General features: G+C 46.5%; 1 pseudogene; it reads left to right on the forward strand.

Annotated features, from left to right (window-relative positions):
- The first annotated feature begins 370 nt into the window (after positions 1–370).
- Positions 371–794, forward strand: LOC113199586 (ubiquitin-conjugating enzyme E2 2-like; annotated as a pseudogene).
- The last annotated feature ends 17,188 nt before the right edge of the window (positions 795–17,982 follow it).

Raw genomic sequence — 17,982 nt, forward strand, 5'->3', positions numbered from 1 at the left:
TGGAACAAAAATTGATCAAGATCTCTTTGATTTAAATCAAGAGGTGGTGCTGGGAGTAGACGGACCAGCTTTGCCAGCTGAAAACAAGCCGTCTCTGGTGGTCTGTACTAACAGGTATGGTTAAACATGCATGTGCTGTGTGGCTGTGTGGTACGTGTCAGCCCCCAGGACGGGGGAGGCAACAAAAGCTATGTGGGGAGGAGGCCGAGGCCACAGCTTGAGGGAGGCCCCAGCCCCTCTACACTTGTGTCTGGCTCAGCCCATGTGAGAAGAAGAGACAATCCTTCCCTCCCGCCTGGATTATCAAGAATTTGGGCTGGAACTTTGAGTACACACGAGATAGTTAGGAGCCAGACAAAAAGCACAGAGTATGGTGCCGAAACAGATTTATAGGCAACTCCGTGATTTGGGCTGTGACCCTCCAGCACAATGTTCTGCAGGTCCGGTTGAGGATGATACGTTTTGTCGTGAAACCACAATTAGGGGACCTAATGACAGCCCATATAGAGGTGGTGTATTCTTTTGGACAATTCATTTCCCTACAAACTATCCCTTTGAACCATCTATGTTGCATTTACAAGAATTTATCATCCACATATTAACAGTAATTTGTCTCAATATTCTAAGGTCACAGTGGTCTCCTGCTCTATTTCTAAAGTTCTTTTATCCATTTGTTCACTGCTATGTGATCCAAACCCAGATGACCTTTTTGTACAAGAGATTGCACAGATCTCTAAGACAGAGATAAGTACAACCAAATGTATCAGGAAAGGACTCAGACGTATGCCATGTGACGCTACCTTAAAGTAAGAATAACCTGCATTATAGCTGGAATAAACTTTGAATGACTCTTCCTTTTTTGATTTTCTTTTCTAGATGCTCCCCTATCAGACCTCATCTTTTTAAATGTTATTTTTCATTTACCTCCCACCGTTCATTCACATGCTCACCTGAGAAGACTTAAGTTCTTCCAGCTTTGGACGGTAAGTGCTTTAGGAAACTGTAAAGTAGTTACAAGAGAACACTTGCCCAAGATTCAGAATTAAAAAAACACAAAAAAAACTGGAGCATGTGTACTATGTGGCCAATGTCTTCACACTAACTTGGTTATGAGACTAAACCATTCCTCACTGTTCTAACATACTGAGGATATCATCTGAGGGGAGGGAGATGGATGCTCAGTTGTCACATCAAAGCAAGCAGTATTATTCTAGCAGCATCCTTTTTGTTGAAACCTTCCACTATCAGAGATTTGACATACTTTATGCTCATGTGGCTGGAGAATTGGTATTGAATTTGTAGCATCAGCAGAACAGAAAACATGATGTATTGTATACATATCAATAAAGGAATGAGGGGCTGGGGTTGTGTCTCAGCGGCAGAGTGCTCATCTAGCACGAGCGAGGCGCTGGGTTCAATCCTCAGCACCACATAAAAATAAATAAAATAAAGGCATTGTGTCCAACTACGACTACAAATATTTTTTAAAAAATCAATAAAGGAATGAGCTATTCTTGTCCCACAGAGAATGGAAATTGGAAGTCAAACACTGTTTGTATTCCAAAATACGGTCTCAAAACATTTTGTAATTTTAGTTTAAATTGTTAGGAGGCTTGGAGCTATTAGTTAATCTATCTTGCAATTCACTGTTTAATATAGCACTGAATAAATGATGCAAGTTATTAATAGATGAGTGATCAACCTATAGCTCTGCTAGTAGTTGATTTATATTTCTTCAATAAAGTTGCATAAACAAAACACATACACAAACACACACACACACACACACACACACACACACACACACACACCACATCAGTAACTGCACACCAGGTACCAGTGGATGCTTTAATCTGCCCAAGCAATGAAACCACTACCAATACAGTACCTGTGATTGGAGTCATCATTGGGCTAACCTTGATTTCCGTACTGGCAAATAGGCAAATGAAATGGTGATGTGCTGGGAATCACCATCCCTATATCCTTAAACTCCTCAGGGGTGGCACTGATCTCTGCAACACCAGTAGGCATGCAGAATTGAATTTGGTGGACTCTTTTCCTAGGTGGAACTAATCCTGCAGCCTTCTGAGATGGGAGGAAAGCTGTTGGTTCTTTGTCTTAAGAAATGGAAGAATGAGGTACTGGATATGAAGGCTGAGAGCAAAGTAACAGGATTCATCAAAGTAGTAGAAAGAAAGAAAAAAAAAGCTGAGCCTCCTCAGAGTTAGGGGTCCCGAGAGTCGGTTGCCCAGAGTGGTTATGGTCAAGAGGTTTATATGATAATGTTAGGGGAGTTAGTTAGCCCACAGGCTAGAGATTGTAAAGAAGTGGGTCTCTGAGTCTAGTTACACAGGATACCTGGTGTTCATGTGCCCCCTGTCCAATCAGGGTGTGGATCACATTCAGCTTCCTCTCAGGGACTGGTTCAGTGTTCTGGAGCAACCTTCTGGCTCTAGTGGAGTCACTGGTCATGAGCTGTCTACTCCAATTGTAAACTCTGGGGGTGGGGGTAGAGTTTAATCCTGTCTACCTGACCCATTTCTATCTCCGGCTCTCACTTCCACTTGACCATTCCCACAATAATAATGGGTATTCCTCTCAAGGGGAAACAATGAGGGGATTCCACCAGCTGTTGAGTCTATCTATACCAATTGTGCATATTGAGACTGGCAAAATAAGAAGTTGAGTTTTGAGATCCACTGGACCCACTAGATTCAGACCTGAGCTAAAACTCCATTGACTACCTGACCTCCATCATCCCCAACTCTGACTAGTGGACCACAGTGACTCTTCTGGAATTGTTGCAGGATTCTCACACAGAGAGATAGGGCACCTGGGTGTTCAGCAGGGAGCAGCATTTATTAGCACTAGCACTGGCCCAGCTGTTTTGTATCCAGAGTCTGAGCCCCAAGCACACTGGAGTGTTTTCTTATATCCCCCTGTTACATGCTAGTTCCTTTGTCTTCCCTATGTGATCACATACATCTTGATTGGGCACTCTGTAGTATAAAGTTGTAACATAGTTGTGACAGTGTCATGCACATCAAGATGACGGCAGAGTTGCACCTATGCACAGAGTGTTCTGTGTCTCCTTTTCTTTACTTTGGTGGTGCATGTTGATGGTGCAGGTGCACATAGATATTGAGTGCATCTCCTGGCCTTTCTCTCTCTTCTGGGAGATCTCTTACCCCCCTTGATGTTCGAATTCCTTCAGGGTCAAAGAGCATCATCCTGATTCAATGGCTTCTATTTCCATAACATCATTATGTGTGCAGCCATATTTCTTTCAAACATAGCCTCCTGTAGACTGGGGACAGACCTTATAACCCAGGGTAGCAGGCAGGATAGGATTAGGCAGGCCCCCAACATGAAAACCACAACACTTATAAGTTTTGAATCCCACAAAAGTTGAAAACCTTCCTCCAAATAATTCTCCAGGTTTCCAAATTTTCAGATCTGGACCAGGCCATGGGTGATCTTTCTCATCTGATCTGTAATTTCTTCTGTGACTTTGCCTACATCTTCAATTTGTAAGCAACAGTTGCTCAGCTTAAACTTCCCACATGCTCCACCTTCAGAAGCAAGCAAGTAGTCTAGGAGGTACAGGCTCAATGACAATTATATGTGCAAAAAAAGTTTTTGTGGGATTCAAAACTTGTAAGCCTTGTGGTTTTAATGTTGGGGGCCTGCCTAATCCTATCTTGCCTGCTACTCTGGGTTATAAGGTCTGTCCCCACTCTAAAGCCAAGTGGTTTTGATAGATAGCATTGTGCATTTGAGTACTTTGTGTGGCCAATAAATTCCAGGCTTGGGCAGTCTCATTAGTTATCATTTCAACCACAGCCTACAGCCTAATGATGTGATCTAATATGTAGATTGGAGTTTGGTTCCTCTGGGACATATTCTCTGCAGAGGTGGCTGGACAATAATAGTGAATTATCCACTCAGGGGGCCACCCATCATCTTTCGTGTCACTAAATGCCAGGGCTTGTGGCAGCTCTCTTTGGACCCCTTGGTCTTCCTATACTGGGACTCCCAAGTGCTCCCTGCTGGTTAGTGGAAGGAGGAAAAAGGAGGATGAATTGTCCACAGTATACAAGATTCAGACTGGGATTGGGGCTGAACTTCATAAATCAATGGATCTTGTTCCAAGTTGCCATCTGCGAGCTTTAAGCGTAGGCGGCCCTTCCACACATCCAGTAGAGTCCACCTTGGGCTTGCCATTTGATTTCTAAGGCAGCATTTTCCCAGGCAAGTTTGAGGTTAGAGAAATTTGACAGGAGGTTGAGATGTGGTTTTGTGTGATTTTAGGATTCTCACCGTTGGTTTTTCTGGGTAATTACATTATGGAATTTTTGGTCCAGATATGTTAAGGTCCCAACTGAAATGTTAAACTGTTTTCCCTCTTGGGCAAGACAATACTTCCAGTAATGAAGTTGTGAGGAACCAATCACCAATAGTTGAACGGGAAACATGGCTCCACTATAGGGCTCATGGCGGGGGGGGGGGGGGGGGGCATGGAAAGCATATGGAGCTAGACATGGCCACTGATCCCCCATATTAGTTCCTCCACACACATAGCAAAAAGAGACAATCAGAGATTGAACTGTAGTCTCTGCCAAGGTTAGGAACAGGTTTCTGGTCATTATGGTGATAGGAGGCAGGCTTTCCTCCATTTTCTCATAAAAGGAATGAAAGAATGGTGGGAGGAAGACTTAAGCAAAGCTGTGACCCACTGGAAGTGAGTATGGCTCCTGCGTCATTGCCTCCTCTAGCTATACATATACCAATCTGGTGCCCTGGTTTCCCTCAGAGTCTTCAGGGTCAAGAACAGTGAAAAGAATACACACCTAGCTCCCCATAAGAATCTATCATTTAGCCAAGCCTAAGCCCTACTAATTTCCACCAGACTTTCTAATAAAAGGCCACTCATAAGGGGTCATTGAAATGTGCCTGGCTATAGGCTGCCTTAAAAAAAAGAATAGCAAAATTGACAGGGCTACAGGCTTCCTTCCAGTTTACAGTTGGTTGTAGTAACAACGTTTTGAAGGAGGGCAGTTTTGCTCTTACTCTGCAAAGTGGCCCATGTTACACAACTCCAAGGGGGACCAAAAAAAAAAAAAGAAAAGAAAACCAAAATCCCAGCATAATCAATACAAATGGACCACAGGCTCTTTTGCACATATAATTGTCATTGAGCCTGTACCTCCTTTCCCCAGATGAGCCTCCATGTTATGTGGTAGACGTATGGTTGGTCACAGCAATTGACCAAGTTTTGTTAATGACCCCACATGCATCAAAAGGTACTGACACTCGTTACTTTATATTAGTGAACTGAACTTTGTAAATCAATGTATTCTATTCCAAATCGCCATCTGCGAGCTTTGGACTTCCAGCCACTCCTCAGTTGGGGAATACTGAGGGTCAAACCAAGTATATTGAGCTCCCTGTTGGCAGATAGAAGAGGTGGTTTATTATGTCTCTACATCCCTGAGACGATTCCCTGGCAAGATAAATGGGCATGATATATATGTGTGTGTGTGTATATATATATATATATATATATATATATATATATAGAGAGAGAGAGAGAGAGAGAGAGAGAGAGAGAGAGAGGGAGAGATACAAATAGATATAGATATAGATATATAGATATAGATACAGAGATAGATAGATATAGATAGTAGGGTTGTGGCTATTCCTTGCCTGATTAAGTCATGCAAAACCATGCATCACAGGATGAGGGGCTTGATGGGAGCTGGATCAGACACAGCCAATAGCAATGAAACATCCTATCAAAAGAAGGTAAAAGACTACTAAAACTTCCCAATGCAGTTCAAGTCAGCCAGAGCAGTCTCTGCTAATCCTATGGAGGATATTAAGGCTAAGACTGTGCAACAGAGAGGGGTAAGGGGTGGCAGTGCCAAACATTTGCAGTGCAAAGGCCAATATGGGAAATAACAATAGTTGATTTATCCTGGCAGGCAGTTGATTCCTCCATCTTCTGCCTTGCATAGAATAGTCAGCTTCCAGAGTGACCAAAGCAGGGCTGTGTCCTCAGGGGTCCCCAGGATGCAGCTGGATGGTTAACTTGCATGGTAGAGCTGGATCAGGAATGCACTCCCAACCCTAAGAAGCTGGTTACACCCTGCTGTGATGAATCCAGGAGACCACCTCAGCCACCTTCACTGCAGTAGGGGTGATGAAATGACAGTGAACAGACCCCTCCAAAGGGGCTTTAGTGGCTGGACATTCCATTCCTTTAGCCAAATAGCATCTCCTGGTTTGAAGAGATTGGCATCAGTGCTCAGGCTCACACGTAGCAGTTCCCTAGCCCAATGGTGTACAATGGTCAGGGCTGAGGACACTGCTGTCTCAGAGTAATGTTGCCCAATACCTTTAGATCTCCTCGTGTGCCTCTCATGACGGGAGGAGCGTGTCCTTAACGAATCTCATAAGGGGGAAAACCTGTCTGTCTAGTAGGTTTAGATCTCATTCTTAACAAAGCAATGGTCAACACCTGGTCCCAGTGTAGGTAGGTTTTCATGACACCGTTTGCATTATTGTAACTTTAGAGTTGGGATCATTCACTCCACCTTCCCAGAGATCCTGGAATGGTAGGCAGGATGTAACTTCCAGGTGATCTTCAACCTCTTTGCCAACAATCGTTCCACGTCAGCCATGAATGATGGCCCATTTTCTGATCCCGTGGTGATGGGGATTCCAAATCAAGGAGTGATTTCCTCTAGGAGAGACCAGGCCACCTCACATGCCCTCTCTATGTGACTAGGGAAGACCTCTATCCAGCCTGGGGAAGTGCACACAAAGACAAGCAAATATTTATAGCACAGACCCAGGGGAGCTCAATGAGGTCCACAGATATATCTTCAAATGGGGGCCGTCCAACACGTTGCACCCCAGGGGAGAACTTTGGTCCCTGACAGGGTTATTCCAGGTAAATATTTTACATTGTTTGCAACACTGCTCAGGCTATGCTGGAGAGCCAGAGAATGTGGAGATGTCGAACCAATGTGGCCTCCAGACCTGTTTGGCAAATGTGGGTCACCTGGTGGAACTGCTTGACAAAGGCTGGGGCTTGGGCCTGGTAATTGCTGTTTGGCCATCTTCAAACCTACACCATCTTCCCAGGTGGTAACTTCCATCTTTGGTTTGAAACCAGATGTTCTCATGTTGTGACTGATTGGTTTCCCATTCTACCGATGCACTAGGGAATAGGGTGGCAGTCATGGCGGTTTGTTCTGTGGTCTCCTTGGAGGCCAGGAACTTGGCCTCTTGGTCTCCATTATGATGTCCCAGAATGACCATAGAGTTTCCCCATGATGTTCCTGACATTGTATGAATGCCACCTTTTTCAGGAGCCCATACAGCATCTAACAGTTCCAGGATTTCTTTGTTTTACTTTATGCTTTAGTCTCCTGTTCTGATTAGGTCCTTGTCTTTATATAATGCTCCATGCACATGGAGGGTAGTGAGGGCATATTTCAAGTCTGTCTATATATTGACACATATTTCTGCTGCCAGTTAAAGGGCTCGGGGCAGCCTGATGCGGTTCCTTTTGGCAGAGGTTTCACCTCAATGGTGGAATTTAGGGTCACCATGGAGTACCCAGCAGGGAGTTCTCCTTCTTCCACAAAACTGGTACCATCGGTGAAGTACTCAGCATTGGGGTCTTTGGGAGGCTGGTCTCATAAGTTGGCTGGAAAATACCTCAACCATGAGTTTGCTGCTGTCATGATCCAGTTGACCTGGCCAGACAGAGAGTAGGGTTGTGGGGTTTTGAGTCTACACAGCTTCTAGGTGGATGTGTGTATTTTCCTATAGCATTCCCTGACGTCTGGCCATACAGGCATTAGTCAGCCAATATTGTCCTTTATACTCCATTAATATCAGAACTCAGTGTGGCACCCAGACTGTGGATTCCTGTCCCATAGTCAGTTTGTCAGCCTCTGATACCAAGAGGCCCATGGCTGCAAGTGCTCTAGGCAGAGTGGCCAATCTTGAGTGACAGAGTCAAGGAGCTTGGAGACGTAAGCCACTGGCCAATGCCATCACCCCAGCATTTGGGTCAGGATGCCCACTGCAATGACAGTGTGCTCATGTATGTACAAGAAGAAAAGCTTGGGCCCATCTGGGATTCCCAAGCTGGGTGCTGCATTGGTGAGAGCTCACGGATTTCCTCAAAGGCCTTCTTTTGGGCTTGTTCCTGTAACAGAAATTCTCACTGTTTCACCTTTCTGGCTTCATAAGGAGGTTTTGCCAAGATAGAGAAGTTAGGTATCTAGATTCTACAGAGACCTCCAGACCCAAGGAACTCCCAGAACTGGCGCCGGGTTTGCAGAACCATGATTGAACTGGACTGTTTTTCTCTCTGGCCCGAGTTGACATTGTGTGGACAGGCAAGAGAGTTGTGCTTCACAATGATTGTCAGGGCCAGAGGATTCCACACTTGAGAAGTCTCTCTGGGTGCCTCTGGATCCCAATCTGTGCCTTGGGAGGAAGGAAATATTGTTTTTGATGCATAGGTCCAGCCCTTGTCTTTAATTCCACTACCTTGGGGAGTATGTTTTGGGCTGGTCCAGGAGGATTATCTTCAGCTCACATCTCAGACACCTTGAAAGGAAGCTCAGGTCCCCGTTGTGGCCTTTCTACAAGACAGTAGAGGCACCACTGTTCTGCTTGGGGGACTGTGAGAGGAGGATTTTTGCTGCTGTCCTTCCTGCGGTCAGGGTGGCTTGGCCGTGAGAGTGGAAAGTTTTCTGTGCCTGCAGTTTTTCCAAAGGTCTCAACCCATTAAAGGCATGGGGCAGTCAGAGAGGTACCGGAATTCGTGAATAACTTCATGGCCACCTAAATTGCATTATCCAGGCAGTGAATAGGGTGACGAGCTTGGCTAACTGTGGCTTCCACAATAGTGGATTGTCACTTTGGGTGTGGGCTCACGGGTTGGAGCACCGCAGAGCTTTCTGCACCAGTGTGGGCCATGAAGCTCCTGGGCGGGCTCCCACTGTCATTGGGATCATAGATAGTCTCCCGGGGGCCACATAAAATGGAGCCCAGTCTGTCCTATTCGTCCTCATAGTTTCCTGTGCTGGCCAATCCAACAAAATCACCCTCAGGGCATATATACAGTCACCAGGGTGATTGGTTCTGTCCTTGAACCACTTGGCCTCCCCTCTGTCATCTCCGGACTGGGTGATAATCCTCTGACTGTTCGGAGCACTCCTTCTTCCAGTGAGCTCTTTGATGGCAATGAGCACACTGGTTCCATCTTAACCTCATCTCTGGGCGAGGTGGTCCTTCTTTGGCCTTGGCTCCAGACCCACAGGACACCTTTCCTCGAGTGCCTGACTGTTCCTCTGGGGCAGTGCAAACAGATCTACCTTCCTCTTCATTCTCCAGCCTGCCTCATGTCAGGGCCTCTTGGTTTCAGTTGATGAATACTTTCGTTGTAACCTCCAATAGTTGGCTGGCATTCATTCCAGCAAATCCCTCTAACATCTGCTGCATTAACCATTACATCATTCTCAGCTGCTTCTAGGTCTAAGGGGGTGTAAAGGCAGAACACTTTGCATAGCCTCTCACAGAATTCACTTGGTCTCTCTTCAGTAACACTTCTGATGTTCATGTTCGTCACCATCCTTCCTCCTTCCTCCCTGCCACTCAAAAGAGTGTCTCGATAACTTGCAAGGATCTGAAATCCCTGGTCATCATTAGGGATGGGACCCTTGCTCGTGGATTTGACTCTGGGCATAAGCCTGGGCATTTGCAGTTCCTGAGGGCATGTTCCTCCAACCACTTTAACACAGCCTGGGTAATCTGCTGGTGTTCTTCAGCGTTAGAGAGTCAGCAGTAGCGGGTGGCAATTGGTCCAAGAGGGCTTATAAGTCTGAATGATGGATTGCAGTAGATCAATCATAGCCCGAGGCTTCTCAGTGAAGGAGGGGGTATGGTTTTTCCAATTCAGGAGATTAGCAGTGGTAAGAGGCTGCTATATGAAGGTACGTTGTCCCCCTTGCACATGCCTGTCTTGATCATAGTAGATGGGACCCTGGGTTTCTCTCTGTGGCATCTGCAGGGCACCTTGTTGTGTATTGGGAAGGGAGGGGTGTAAGCTGGGACCTCCTGGCACTCTCTGGCCAGAGTATACAGGGTTAAAACTGGACGCTACTAGATGGCTATGGTGAGGGCCATTTCGGGTGGCTTCTGTGGGAAAAGTGGCCTGAGTGGTGTGAGCAGCCTCTAGAGAGTTTCTGGCTGCAGTAATTGTAGGCAGTGCTAGTGGCAGTGGGGCGTATGCTGGTGCATAAGGTGGGGGATTTCCTTGGGCTCTCCAGATAGAATGGGCATCTTGGTTTCTGGTCAGCATTGTGAGGGAGATATCACCCGGCCCCTCATACAATTTTACTTCTCTTCCAGACAAGCCCTCTGCCAACGTGGCCAAGGGAGGACCATGTCTTACCAACAGTCAATGTTAGGGAACTGTCATGCTGGCCAGGGTCCCCTACAATGACCCTAAACACCTTGCTAACTAGTTTTTTTTTAACTCATGACTCCTTGGCAGGCCAACCTCCTCTGAATCAGGGCCAATATATTTCACAGAAGGTCGACTTAACTCCATAGTCTCCAGAATATCCCTTTTTGATATTTTTTGTCATACACTCTGCGGGGGTGGGGTGGTAAGCTTACTCTGTTTGCCAAGCATTTCCTCCCCCTGGAAGATAGCAATCACACACATTGGTGGGGGGAGGAAAAGGGGTGAGCAATCACTATCTCTGGCCCCTTCTAGCCACATCCCTCCCATAGATGTCTCAGGCGCCTCTTCACATTTGTGCCGCAGTCTGGCTGGGCACAATTCAGGAGCCACTTGTCAAAAGAAACGAAGTTTATTTTTAGAACCACACACACCAAACCACACAGCTCCTCAGGAAAAACCTTCAGAGCCCAACTGCCACCACCGGCTTCCCACAAGCCTCTCAACCTCCCCCACTCTTCCTGCTCTTGAGGCTGATTGGCTGGGTTGCGTGGGTGGAGCCAAAAAAAGTCCCCCAATGAGCAGCTCCGTGCTCTGAAAGGGCGGGGAAACAGCCCAATGAACATCACCACAGAGGAGCCAATCTGTTGGCAGCTAGAAGTTGCTGGGGCCCCTGTGAGCCAATCATCAGCTGGCACCTGGAAGTTTGCTGGCAGCTGGAAGTTTGCTGGGGCCCCTTCAGCTGTGGCTCTCAACAACATTGGCAGGTCACTGTGAATCCCCAACCTGGGCCAGGCTTGAAGACCTTATGGAGAGCCCTGTGCTTGAAGTGGCACCCCCTTTCTCCACAGAAAAGCCCTCTTCACCATGGCTGATTTTAGGACTGTCAGCAAAAGAGTCCAATGTAGATAAACTTCCTATTTTCATATCACCCTGTTTACTTGGCCACTGGCCGGGAAGATACCAGCACTCCTGGTGCTGGACACCCCCTTATGGGTGAAAGCTCCAGGTCGGGGGTTGATACCGATCCACAAGGCTGAGGGCCCTAAGTCCCTGCGAGGGGAATGGCCGGAGATGGACCAAGCGAGTCTTGTCCTAAGTGTGGTTTTGTTCTAAGTGTGTGACACCGATGTAGGGTGGAACATGGGAGGCACACTAAGAAAACTGAGCTTTCTGAAATGTGTGTGAGAAACCTTTAGGAAGGTTTTCCTGGTAACTGGAGTGAGACTCACTCCACAAAGGTTGCATACTCTGTGAATTAGAGTGGCTCACCCAAGATATGGGCTGGCCACCAGAAGGATCTTTAGATGAGAGAGTGTTTGCTGAGGTCCATTTGATTGTTGTTGGAGTCCCTGAACCATTTCTCTTACATGGATTGCTGACAAGAGATAATTCAGAAACAGCCCCCTTGGTTGAGAGCCTGTCTAGATAGAGAGACCAAGCTGATGTTAGCCAGGAGCATAATGGTCTCTAAGACCCAGCGGAAAACAGCTAAACGGAAAACCTGACTAGGAAAGACAGGAAAGGGATACAATTTTCCCCCTGAGCCAGAAGAGGACCCACAACCTTAAGTGCCACTCTACCCAACTTTGCCAAGACCACAGGGACAACAGACTGTCCCCTAACCCCCTTGTCCACAGAGGCAACAAATGAAGGCCCCCAATACTGGCTACTCCTTCCTCTGTGATGTCCTCAGAGCCAAAGGCTTCCTGGGACCAAAGACTCTTTCACCTCCCAAGATGAAGGTGGGAGATTTGTCCCAAGACCAGAGCCACAACTCAGATGAGAACTCTCCAGATGCGCCTTCAAGGAACTAAACGACCTGCCCATGTTGACCATGTCTCCTCTTTGGGAGACAAGGCAGTTTTGTGTGCCAGCCTTTCTCCACCATTGAGCTCCTAAGCTGGAAAAATCATACTCCCACCTACACAAAAAACCCTGGGCCATGACTGATCTGATGCAGCCCATTATCCAGACCTAGGATGGGGCCCCAACAAAGAAGAAGGGCTAAAGATAGAGAGACGTCAAGAAGCCCTCCTAGGAAGTCTAAAAGAATAGAAAAAAAAGAGAACAAAACACACTATCTGTGCCCAAGAGTTAGAAGGAAAATGAGCCTGCCCTGAGCCCTAGCCTAAGCCAAGCGCATCTGCAGACAAACAGAGCCGAGATAAGCCTCCTGCTGCTCTAGCATCTCCCTCTTGCACCCTCGATAGCCCTGAACATTTCTCTCGGCCCCACATCTGCCTAAGGCCCCTCTGCCCTATGAAACTGGCAGCAATGATCGAAAGAGATGTGCGCAACTGACTCAGAGCTAAATGTCCAGGCCACCGCCGCTGTTGGAAACTGATAAACTGGTCATGGGCACCAGAGGTGCCCGGGGGAGAAGGGGCACATACAAGTGTAGCAGCTGCAATGCCAGTTTGTCAGTGAAGAAATGCACAGGCGCAAGCAACAGGTGATGAATGCAGCCTTTGTGGGACAGGCTCAGAGAGCCATTTGCCAAAAATTACAATCCTAGAGGGCTTTACTGAGAAGTGTGCCAGTGAGCTGATTAAGGTGGCCACCGCAGTTTTCATCAATCGAGATCCAGAGACTCAAAGACAGGCAGACCAGAAAGATGAAGAGGAGGATGGATCTCCTTACAGGGGCCCTCACCACAAACCCAGAGGTCACTCAAAGGGGTGTCTCACTAGAACAAAGCCAATGGTCCAAATGTTTATAAGGAAAAGAAAAAAAAACATGGCCAGACAAAAGGGGAAGCCTCCAATGGCCCCAGCGGGCAAGCACCCACTGCCATGCTCACATGCTCAGCCTTGAACAGAGAAGGAATGAATGCTTTCCCCCAACTTTTGGCCCCAGCCCCTCCTTTCAGTTTTTTCCCACTTGCTGGGAGGTTGATGATTGACGATTATGGCAGGGGTCCCATAGACACACACAAGTGCATCTGATGCATGAGACCCGGCGCCTCAGGAGGGCTCAGCTGCTGCAAGCCCCCAAATGAACCAGGAATATGTTCATGTTAACAACTAGTAGTGGGCCATAGGGTGCTCACTCCAAAAAGACATGCCACCCTGGCTCCAAGCCACACACTGGGAGCCACCAGCAGGAAGGGACTCAGAGCCCCATGCACCCAAGTATGCTGAACAAAAGCACAAGTGGGGCAACTAATATATACAATTAGAGCAGGCTCCCACCTGGCGGGAGGAGAAAGCCACACAAAGAGCAACACCTAGGTGGGCACAATGTGGCTGCCACACTGGGACCTGCACAGAACCGCACGGCTGCCCTCCAACCTTGGCAGACGGCTCACGGCGAGATTGACATAGGTGCCTTTTACACAAATGATGTCCCAGGTCATCAGTCTCTGCTAAGATTTACATTAGATTTAAGAGTTGGAGAATCCTAGCCACTAAGATCCTGCACTGGGAGATAACAACAACAACAACAAAAAGCGCCAGACGCTCTATGTACGCCTCCCTTCCCTAAATGACAGTTCCTCCCAGGGGCTTGAGTACACCATCACTGGGACAGCACTGGACTCTGACGTAAAATCTCATATCTATCAAGAAAAAGGCCCAATACTTTGGTTACCATCTGGCTCGGCAACAGGACAGACAATAGCAACTGGGCCTCAAAAGAAGATCTGCTCAATTCCAGTCCCTTCAACCTGACATCAGACTAGAGAATTCTTGGGGGCTACTGGCTTCAGACATCTATGGATCCCCAAATTTCAGTTATGACAAAAGCCCTCTATGAAACCACAAAGGGGGGATATGGGATCCTCTTACATGGGGGTCAACTAAGTAAAAGGCCTTTGAGGACATTAAACAAGCACTGACCTGTGCCCCTGGATTATGGCTCCCTGACCTCACAAAGCCTTTCTTTCTGTATGTCCGTGATCAGTCTGGAGTGCCTATAGGAGTTTTGACTCAGATGCTGGGGGCATGGCACCGTCCAGTGGCCTATTTGTCCAAACAGCTGGACTCTCTAGCCTAGGGCTGGCCACCTTGTTTACGGGCCCTTGCAGCCACAGCTCTTCTGGTGTTGGAAGCTGATAAACTGGCCATGGGACAAGAACTGGTTGTCAGAGTTCCTCATTCAATTTTGACATTGTTAAAATATAAAGGACACTATTGGTTGACTAATGAAAAATGGTCAAATATCAGGGCATGTTATGTGAAAACCCACGTATCCTCCTTGAGGTCGTCAGAACTCTAAACCCAGCAACTTTGCTGCCCATTGGACCTGGAAAACCTGATGACAAATGTGTGGAGGTCGTGGATGAAGTGTTGTCCAGCAGACCAGACCCAACAGACCAGCCTCTCGAGGACCCTGATGCAGAGTACTTCACAGGTGGAAGCAGTTTTATAAAAGATGAGGTATGTTTGGCTGGATATGCAGTGGCCACTCTGGACTCCACTGTCAAGGCAGAACCTCTGCCTCAGGGAACTTCAGCACAAAAAGTAAAACTTATTGCTTTGACTGGAGCACCTCAGTTGACAGCAGGAGTCTGTGTGGATATTTACATAGACTCAAAATATGCGTTCGCTACCCTTCAGGTTCATAGGGCCTTATGTAGACTAATTAACTCAGGAGGAAAAAAAAGGGGGGGGAAACATGATGTATGGACAAGAAATTCTTAAACTTTTGGATGCACTGTGGGCTCCCAGGAAGGTTGTGATTATATATTGCCAAGGTCATCAAAACGGAGACACTGTGGTTTCTCAGGCAACTGGAGAGCTGACAGAGAGGCCAGTTTAGCTGTCTGCAAGAAATGGGAAGACAATCCAGTCCCAGGTTGAAATGCTGCCCTTCTGCCTGGCCGACTAGCTAACAGAGTGGGAACCAACATACTCCCAACATGAAAGTAAGTGATTTAAGACTGAAAAAGAAAATTTTCTCCCAGGTGGATAGTAGAGATTTTCTGATGGCCCAATAGCCATCCCGGAGATTCTAGCCCCAGCCTTTATCAGACAGTTTTGCAGGGAAACATGCTGGACATGCAACACTTGAGACAGTTCTGAATCAACATTTCTATGTGCCCTGGCTCACAAGCAACACCTGGATGGTCTGCAAACAAGGTGATGTCTGTGCTCACAACAATTCTTGTCAGGGGGCAAAGCTTCCACCAGGAATCCAAACTATAGGAGGAGCTCCTTTTGAAGAATTAAAAGTAAACTTCACTGAACTACCACACTCACGGGGCTATAAATAACTTTTGGTTTTTGTGTGTTCATACTCTGACAGGTGGAAGCCTTTCCCACCCACACTGGAAAGGCTAGGGAAATACAAGGATGCTTCTCTGGGAAATGATTCCCAGATTTGGTGTCCCAATAATTACTGGCTCAGACAATAGGCCAGCTTTTGGGCAGAGGCGGTATGATTACTGACCAAGAGTGTAAATGGAAGTTACATACTGCCTATAGGCTGGTAAAGTTCAAAGGATGAACAGGACTTTAAGGCTCAATTGGGTAAGCTGTGTCAGGAGACTCACTTACATTGTGAGGAACTTCTCCCTATTATACTGTTGAGTATTAGATCCACTCCCACTAGGAGGAATGGATTCTTTTCTTTTGAGATTGTATATGGGACATCCCCCCCTCTTATTAGGGGACTACGGGGAGACTTGAGAGAGATAGGAGAATTAACCCTGAGACGACAGCTTCAAGTCTTAGGGAAAACTTTACAGGTTCTCAACCAATGGGTTAGAGAAAAATTGCCAGTAAGTTTGACCACAGGTGCACACTCCTTCAAGCCTGGAGATTGAGTCTAGGTCAAAAAATGAAATATTTAACCCCTGAACTTCTTTGGACAGGCCCTTTCACTGTTATTTTATCCATCCCAACTACAGTAAAGTTTGCAGAGATAGGTCCCTGGATTCACTCCACCAGACTCATGCCTGCAGCTGAGGACTGGGAATGCCCTCCAGATGCTGCTACACCCTTGAAGCTGACCATTCCAAAGAAAAAGGAGCACCAGAGAAGCTTGAGGATCAGAAGGACAACAGCCCTGCTCCAGTCACACCGGAAGCTGACTGGTCTACGCACGGCCGAAGCTTGAGGACGCTATGGCCCTGTTTCAGCCACACAGGAGGGACTGGCTGATCAATGCCCCATGAAGGATAAACTTCCCACCAGGACTAATGGACTCTTTCAACCTCAGAGATAGTTCTTATACTGTAATGCATTGGCACCCCTTGCTTCTAGATATATACTCAGTTCTCTGTTTGGTTTTTGCTACTGGTTTGATAACAGTAACTCCTAACTGACTGGACTCTGGGTAACAAAATTTCACTTATACTTTATTTCATCTTTCTTATATAAGTTTTCTAGGATTTGTTTGGTGTTATTAGTTTTTTTTTTTTTTGTTAATTCATGCTATTTAACCTATGCTAACCAAAATGTTAGTCTATTATTCAGTTTAGTTTCCTTTGATCACCTTACGAGGTTCTGCCCTACTCCTATTCCAACCATGGAGATCATGTGAACCATGTGTCAAGACAATCCACTATAACCAAGAGGTGGTAAAACATATATTTAGGACCTGTCCTGCCAGAGGAATGCAATGGATGGATGACTGTTTGGAGAGGAAAAAGAGGTCCATTGGAAAGAAACTTGATTTAGGAGGTCACCAATCTTGGAATGAAGGTAACTGGCCACCCCAGAGGATTTCTTGCCACTTTTGCTCCTGCTACCTGGGCACAAAATGGCAGTTGGAGCTATAGAACTCCTATTTACATGTTAAACAGAATTATTCACTTACAAGCTGTACTAAAAATTATTATTAATCAGACTGCCACATCCTTTGACCTCCTGGCCACACAACAGACCAGATGTGAGTGGCTAACTCTCAAAACCGCTTGGCATTAGATTACTTACTGGCTGAGGAAAGAATATATGTGGAGAGGTCAACAGCTCAGATTGTTACATCCAAATGGATGACAATAGACAAACAGTTAAGAATATGGTCAACAACACAAGAGAACTAGCACATGTGCTTATTCATACCTAGAAGGGCATTAAAGTTTGGGTCCCAAACATGCTTTTGGGAGATGGCTTTCAACTCTTGGTAGATTTGAAACTTAACTGGTACAATGGGTATTCTGCTGTTAACCTGTTCATTGCTCCCATGTTTGGCTCCACTGTGCATTAAAACTATGGGGTCCACTACAGAAGCTGCTGTTGAAAGGATGACAACAACTAAGGTTTTGGCATTGTATAAGGCTTTGAGCCAAGATAATGGTAATGATGCTCTTAAATTTAAAGGAATAAATGATGGGGAGCATCATTAAAGGGGGGAATTGAAGTGGCACCCCCTTTCTCCACAGAAAAGCCCTCTTCACCATGGCTGATTTTAGGACTGTCAGCAGAAGAGCCCATTGTAGATAAACTTCCTATTTTCGTGTCACCCTGTTTACTTGGCCACTGGGTGAGAAGATACGAGCATTCCAGGTGCTGGACACCCCCTTACTAGTTTTTCACAAACATATC

Source organism: Urocitellus parryii, chromosome X (assembly GCF_045843805.1).
Source record: "Urocitellus parryii isolate mUroPar1 chromosome X, mUroPar1.hap1, whole genome shotgun sequence".
In the NCBI taxonomy this organism is placed as follows: domain Eukaryota; kingdom Metazoa; phylum Chordata; class Mammalia; order Rodentia; family Sciuridae; genus Urocitellus; species Urocitellus parryii.